We start from the raw sequence: 8,355 nt of genomic DNA, 5'->3' as shown, positions 1-8,355 counted from the left end.
TAAAACCAAATGTAAAATAATAAATAAATACAAGACTTAATTTAAAGCGTAAAGTAAATAATGATAATGAAATTGCGAATAATAAAAGTGCGATAAAATAAACTTGCGACAATTAAAAAGTACGATAATTAAAAGTGCAATTAAATACAATAACAATAAAAATGCGATAATTAGAAGTGCAATTAAATATAAAATAAAGGAAATTAAATATGAAATAAAAGAATTATACTTATTTAAACTTCCGTAGCCATGATGTTTGACGTGTTGATTTTAGTTTTATGCCCATGGGTTAATTGTCCTTTGTCCTGGATTATTTAATATGTCCATCTGGTTTTTGTCCATAACAGTCCATCAGTCATAAATATAAAGTGCGAGTGTCCTCGTCAAATTATCCTTATACCCGAAGTTAAATATTCCAACTAATTGGGGACTTAAACTGTAACAAGATTTTAATACTTTGTTTAATAATTACACCAGGATGTCGACTGAGTGTAACCCAAGGTTTTAATATTTTGTTATCAAATTATACCAAGTGTCCTTGTACATAATTTCACCCCTGTTTTAATTATTCTAGTGGCTATTAATCCATTCCCGTGTCCGGTTAAATGAACGATTATTCGTACATATAAATACCCCGCCCATCATGTCCGATCGAATGTATATGGTAATTTATAGGGACGCCCAATTGTAAATCTTTATATTAACACTAACAAACTATCATTTAGTTAAACAAATATAAAGCCCATTAATAGCCCATAGTCTAGTTTCCACAAGTGTCGTTCTTTTGTCCAAACCCCAATTATGGTACAAAGCCCAATTACCCAATTTTAGTAATTAGCCCAACATCATGATTACTTCGGATTAAATAAGCATAATAATAACTTAGCTACGAGACATTAAATTAAAAAGGTTGAACATAACTTACAATGATTAAAAATAGCGTAGCGTTACACGGACAGAATTTCGACTTACACCCTTACAACATTTGCTAACATACCCTTATTATTAGGATTAAAATTAAAATTAAAATTAAAATATAAATATAAATATAAATATTTACGTATAGATATAGAGAGGATGGATATATGATTGTGAAAAATGATCAGAATTCGGTTGGCTTTATAGGGAATTGAGTTCAGGGATACTCCGCGACTTGCGGCAATTTTTGCCTTCAAACTCCGCGAGTCGCGGAGTTTGAAAATACAGCTCACCAACTTTGGAGTCTTTCTTGCCGACGGATTTTTATTATTTATATAATATATAAATAATTATAAGAATTATTTAAATATTATATTATATTTATGTGCATAGTTGACTTGTAATTTTTAGTCCGTTGCGTCGAGCGTTGAGAGTTGACTCTGGTCCCGGTTCCGGATTTTTGAACGTCCTTGCGTACAATTTAATATCTTGTACTTTGCATTTTGAATCTTGTACTCTTGTAATTTCGAGACGTTTCTTATCAATAATTGGAACCTCTTTGATTGTATTTTGTACTTTTGAGCTTTTTGGTCGTTTGCGTCTTCAATTCGTCGAATCTGTCTTTTGTCTTCACCTTTTATTATTTAAACGAATATCACTTTTAAATAGAACAATTGCAACTAAAAGCTTGTCTTTCTTGAGGAATAATGCTATGAAATATATGTTCGTTTTTAGCATTATCAAATATTCCCACACTTGAGCGTTGCTTGTCCTCAAGCAATATCGTCTTGAAATACTAGAATCACTTCTTTATTCTTCACACTTTGTACATCAGTGATTTCTATACGGCAGTATAAACAATGGTAGTAACGATATGGTTTACAGTCCCACATGACTATAAAAATTTAGATCCATTAAGGAAATTGGATCTTTATGAAAACATTTGATCTTTTGAAAATTAAATCTAGTTGTTACCCTAGATAAGTTTTCCGGAATAACCCTTCACCGGTGTTTGCAAATTCTTTTTGTGGGTTTGGTGGGTTTCAGATTTAAAAATTTTAGCTCAAAACTTATGATTTTGTGTCACCCACTCGCTAACCTTGTATTTGGAAAGCAACACGTCCAGTTTACTTGTCCCGTATATTACCTTTCGGTAAACTACCATCCGGTTGTAAGGGAAAGCGTTGAACAAGCAACTGTTAAGGCAATGTCCCCTGACATGCTTTTAATTATGGTCTATAACGTGTCAGACGCAATTACTATCCTTGGTAGGAGCAATAGTAAAGCTCATCCTTATAATTTTTCGGTCTGGCACAAGGTCCTGTCTTTGACCACTATGCAACCATCGTTCTTACGGTTGACACCCGATTTGGTTCAGGTGACCTAATGAATTCCAGGTGAATTTCTAGGATTTTACGTTCAATGGTAATGAACGCATTGAAAATGGGTTTTCAGAAAACAAATCGGTTTTAGATATTGATCAAAATATTTTCTCGTTCAAGCTCGAGTTTAGATATCATCGAATTCCATGAGTTTGAATTCTCAATCTTTAAGGTCAATCTCTAGGATTGAGTAATATTAGGCTTAAAAGCTGATTTTTGATCTTTTAAGGAGATTATCCTTTCTGGGGATCTGATTCATTAGTCTTATCCAGCTAATTTTCATGGTGCCTCCCCATTTTACGAGATAAATCCTTCTCATGGTTAGGATAAATCTGACCACTTGGCGACCCTGTTTAATGTTGAGGTTCGTGGATTTCCTGCTGATTTTAGTGATGACTTTTCTAGATTTTTCGTCAACCTACAGCTGGTCTGGACGACAACTTCCTGACCTAAATCAAGAAGCGCGTTTCTTCTTCGGAAGACTTTACTTCCTTTTAATGATGGAATTGATTCATCGTGTAGATCCATCTCTTCTTTTCTTTCATTGGGTAAAACAGTTTAGTTTAATCCAAAGCAAAAGTATTTTCAGTTATTTGTACAAAAATATGTGACATATGTTTTGAATAACTTGGTAATTTTTTCCACACTTGGCTTTTATTTTCCTTTTTATTGTCCTCTATTCCATTTTAAATGAATTTTAACATTTTGGTTTGTTTCTCAATTTATGTCCTTTCTGAGGTAACAATAATTTCGGTGTTAACACCTAGTTTTATCGTTCATAAATATGTATAAACATGATTATGAGTTCATTTAATTGAAAATTTTGAAAAATTTTTACTAGAATTGGGTAGTCAGTATATAAGACTATGGCTGTTCTTTATTATCAGAGAGCACTAGATTCTAATACAACTACTACGTTACTAGTATTTTTAATGGTAACCAAGTGTTTAAGATAAAAATTTTAAAATCCGAAAGAATTTAACCCCTTCCCACACTTAAGATCTTGCAATGCCCTCATTTGCAAGAAATCAGTAACAATTTAAATTATTGAGGGTGATTTGTGTGAAAATGATTAAATTTTTACCAAAGTTTCCAAATATATTGGCGTTTGTTTGCTGAATGATAAATGGTGCACATCATTTGTTCATTCCGTCTTGTTGTTATTTCACATATATTTTGCATCTTGTCGTCAAAATTAGTTGCTTTTGCTGAACTTAATGCCAGTCTTTGAAAATGCATTGTTTTACCCTGTTGTGTACATAAGATAAACTGCAAACATATATACATATTTTTGAAGTTTGGTATATTACCCCACATTCAAAAATTATTAAAATCTAAGAATAAAAGTTAGAAAATTATAAAAACTATTACAATATTAACATAAGTATTAAACGTATCAACATTACAAATAATAAAAAAAAAAACTAAGTAGACTAGGGATGATACTGATACCAATAGGGGTTCCATGCATAACCATAGGTGCTATAAAATGCTTCGGCAGGGTTATACGTATGATACGGTGGTTGCATCTCTATAGACCAGGGAGGGAATATGGGCTTTGTAGTAGGAATATAGTTTCTACCTATATGTTGGCAATAAGCTATGATTTGGTTTTGATGAACTTGCCAATCTTCAAATGCTCTATGTCTAGCATTTTCGTACTTCTGTGAAGTTATAAACCTTTGCATTTCTTGCATTTCATTTCCCCCTCCTACATTACCTTGCTGTTGGTTTCTCTCAACCTGTGGATGTCTACCATGGTATTGTACTGCGGCGTTATTTCGCCTCTTTAAAACTTTCGCACCATGGTATACATTTAAACCTATTGTATCGCGGGGTTCTAGTTCTTCGACTAATAATCCCCCCCCCCCCGACTTATATCCACACCGAGATATTCAGCAATCAAAGTAATAAATATACCACCTCCTATTATGCTATGTGGTCTCATCCCCCTAACCATAGCTGATAAATAATAACCCACACAATAAGGTATACTTACAGTACTTTGTGGGTCTCGAATACACATATGGTAAAACAAATCCTGTTCATTTACCTTTTCCTTGTTCTTACCTCTTTGTGTAATCGAATTAGCTAAAAACCTATGAATCACTCTTAATTCAGCTCTATCTATATCCAAATAAGAGTAATTTCCCCCTTTGAATCGGTAATGGCTTGTCATTTGACATACACCATGTGTATCAAAATTTTCATCTATCTTTCTACCATTTAGTATCAACCCTCTACAATCGGCAGATGCTAACTCCTCAGGCGTATATATACGTAAAGCTAGAGCCATGTCTAGTAAAGACATGTGGCGCATCGAACCTCCTAACAAAAATCTAATAAAAAATCGATCGGTTAAACTAGCTACCCGATCATTTAATTTTATATTACACAACAATTCTTCACACCATACTTTATATACAGGTCTACGCATGGTGAATAAATGTACCCAGTCGTTAAAAGTAGAATTACCATACCTCTGTGTAAGTAATTCCCTAATTGGCCCGGCCAATTCTACAGCTTCTAATGGTCCCCATTCTATGACCCTAGGTACCTCAACAACTTTAGAATGAAGAGTATGCAAACCCCTTTGGTATTTTGGATAATCTATCCAAAGTCTGTCAAATCTCAGGTTCGGGTGCAAATCTTTCAAGTGCATATCAGAAAATGTCATGACTGGATGAGGTATATCTTGCTTGTAGTAGTTATCCACCTCCTGTTGTTCCGCATTCTCAGCAGGAGCATTGCGAGCTTGGGATGAAGATTCACCCCTTTCAGTCTACAAAACACATCAAACACAATTTTTGTGCATCCAAATATGCATTAGTGTCAGCAAAATCATCAATCAAAATAATTACAATGACATGATCAATTTATATCAAACTTAAGCTCATTTTCATATTTTCATCAAATCTACACTTTTTCAAATAAGCATATACGAAAATGTTCGTCAAGTTCATAAGCATTCAACTTAAATAACATGTCAAAATAATCATTACTAGCAATTAAACAAGTTTCAAATGGCATTATCTCTCAAAAATCAAGTTCATGAATTTTAGACTTGAAAAAGTCCACTTTAATTCTCAAAATCATGTTTAGGCTCAAAGTTTGGATCATTTAACTACCTAAACATGTTACACTACTTAATTTAGCAACAATTCATGACAAAAATCGGCTATAACCTGTTTATATCAAAAAGCCCCAAATTGCTCAAGAACACAAACCCTAGATTACTCAAAATTTAAAGATTAAGGCTTCTAATCATGTTAAATAGCATCAATCTAGGTTATACAAGCATAATACATAAACAATTTAAGCATAATTACACTAAAAAGCATCAAAATCAAATTGGGTATAAAATTGCTCAAGAACACTAATTTTCGGATTAAATGGTGTTTAGTTGTAGAAAGTTACCGTTTTTCTTGAGTAATTCCTTGATAGCATCCTTCCCAACATGATTTTAGTAAAAGATTTGATGATTAACGGTTAAAAATTGTGATTTTGGGGGTGTTTTTGCGGGTATTATCTTTGCAGTATTTTTGAGTTGTGTGTGTGGTCTGAGCTGTTCTGCGTTTTTATTTTTTTTTTTGATTTTTGGTCCCTCCGCGAGTCGCGGGGTTTAAACCTTCAAACTCCGCGAGTCGCGGAGTTTTTTTTTTTTTTTTTTTTTTTTTTTAACATCTTATACTAATTAAAACAATTAAGTAATTCATTTTAAAATTTTGTTTCCCTTGTTATTTAGGACGAGGTCGTTTCGGATCGATGTCCTAGTCCGTCCCTCGACAAAAATTTTAAAATTTGTCTTTTTGTAGCGATTGTTTTAAAAGCTAAGATTTTTTGGGGTTTTTTAATGTTTTTGGCATACTTTAATTCAATAAGATTAAAAATAATGATAATAAAAGTTCTCGTCCCTCCCTCGGGTAAAGCAATTTCGGTTCAACGACCTAGTCTTCAACTTACGACGAATTTTAAAAATCATATTTTTAACTTAATGAGATAAAGTAAATTTTTGTTTTTAAATTCATACAACTTAAATATAAAATTCAAAATTATTATTAAAAATTCACACCAAACTTAAAATTTAAAATGCATAAAAATAAAATTCATATTTTAAAAATTAAAAATTCACACCAAACTTAATTTAAAAATTCATATTATAAATTCACACCAAACTTATATAAATTTTTCAAATATTTACAATTTTAAATATTTTGTTTTTACAAAGTTTACAATATTAATTTAAAATTTATATATTAATTTTAAAAACATGGTAAAAATAAAATTAAAAATCTTTTTGGCTTTTTATCCCACTTTAATCAATCGAATATTATCAAAAATATGCGCCCCTCTTTTCGGTAAAGTAATTTCGGTTCCAAGACCTAATTTAACTCATGACGAATTTTTGAAATATTTTGGGTTGATTGATTAAAGATATTTATACCTTAAGAATAAACGTTAAATTTCGCAGTGATGTAATAAATTTTTGAATGATATCAATAATTTCGGTCGCCAAACCTAATTTTATTCAATACCAATTTAATACTTTATAGCGAACAAATTAGCGTATATTATCAAAAGGTTAAAAATAAAAATAAAAAAAATAAAAACTGTACAGACTTACCTGTGAGATAGTATTCTTAGTTATATGATCTATCCCATTCATAAGATAGTCGGTTTAATTGTTTTTCCATGGCTACATAGGCGTAACCTCGAGCATTCAGTGTCTTTTCTTCTAAACATATGAACGGTCCGTCTCTGCATAAAGTAACAAATTCGGTATTTGAATAGGTTTGATTATTTGAACATTTACCTCCATGTGACCATTTTCCGCATTTGTGACATCTTTCTAGGTGTCTGCTCTTCTTTTCGCTGCGGATTTTGATTTTCCTTTACCAAATTGTAACTTATTATCTTCGCATCTGGATTCTTTTCTAACTCCGTCCAATCTTTCTCTGATTACTGATACTATTTCACTCGGAAGTGTGTCATTATTACGTTTAGTGATCAAAGCGTGTAGCATTAGACCATGGTTTAGTTCACAGGCAGTCTTCATTTCCTAAAAAAAATAAAAATTCAGAATGGGGGGAGAAGACTAGTTCTTTAGGGTCTGCTAGGGAAAGACCATTCGGGTTCCATTTTCGAGAACTACACGAAAACAGACAATCTAACTCTAACAGAAATACATATTATCCTTTAAAGACTTGATTCTCCCCACACTTAGTTAGCTGTGGTGTCGAAATTGTGATTAACTTCGTTGTCAACTTCCATCGGACCATGTATGTAATGTTTAACTCTGTGACCATTAACTTTAAATTCAATCCCATTTGAATTTATTAAGTCTATCGTTCCGTATAGGAAAACTCTTTTGACTATGAATGGTCCAGACCATCTTGATTTCAATTTTCCAGGAAATAGCTTGAATCGTGAATTGAAAAGAAGAACTCTGTCTCCTTCTTTAAATTCTTTTGAACTTCTGATTCTTTTATCATGCCATTTCTTCCTTCTTTCTTTATAGATTAACGAATTTTCGTATGCTTCATGTCTTAATTCTTCTAATTCGTTTAGTTGACTTAATAGTAGACGTCCGGCTTCATGTAAATCAAGATTACATGTCTTCAAAGCCCAAAATGCTTTGTGTTCAATTTCTACTGGAAGATGACATGCTTTTCCATAAACAAGTCTAAAAGGTGTGGTTCCAATTGGAGTTTTGTAGGCTATTCTAAAAGCCCAGAGTGCATCCTCCAATTTAATGGACCATTCCTTCGGATTTGATCCTACGGTTTTCTCTAGAATACGTTTTAAAGCTCGATTGGTATTTTCAACTTGTCCACTTGTTTGTGGATGATATGCGGTGGAGATTTTATGAGTTACTCCATATCTTTTAAGAACTTTCTCAAGTTGATTATTACAGAAATGAGTACCCCGATCACTTATTAAAGCTTTCGGTGTTCCAAACCTTGCAAAAAGACGTTTTAAAAAGTTGACTACAACTCGTGCATCGTTAGTTGGGAGAGCTTGTGCTTCCGCCCATTTAGATACATAATCAATGGCT

Source organism: Rutidosis leptorrhynchoides, chromosome 1 (genome assembly GCF_046630445.1).
Source record: "Rutidosis leptorrhynchoides isolate AG116_Rl617_1_P2 chromosome 1, CSIRO_AGI_Rlap_v1, whole genome shotgun sequence".
In the NCBI taxonomy this organism is placed as follows: domain Eukaryota; kingdom Viridiplantae; phylum Streptophyta; class Magnoliopsida; order Asterales; family Asteraceae; genus Rutidosis; species Rutidosis leptorrhynchoides.
The sequence above is the reverse complement of the archived record's forward strand: the minus strand, read 5'-3'. Positions refer to the sequence as shown.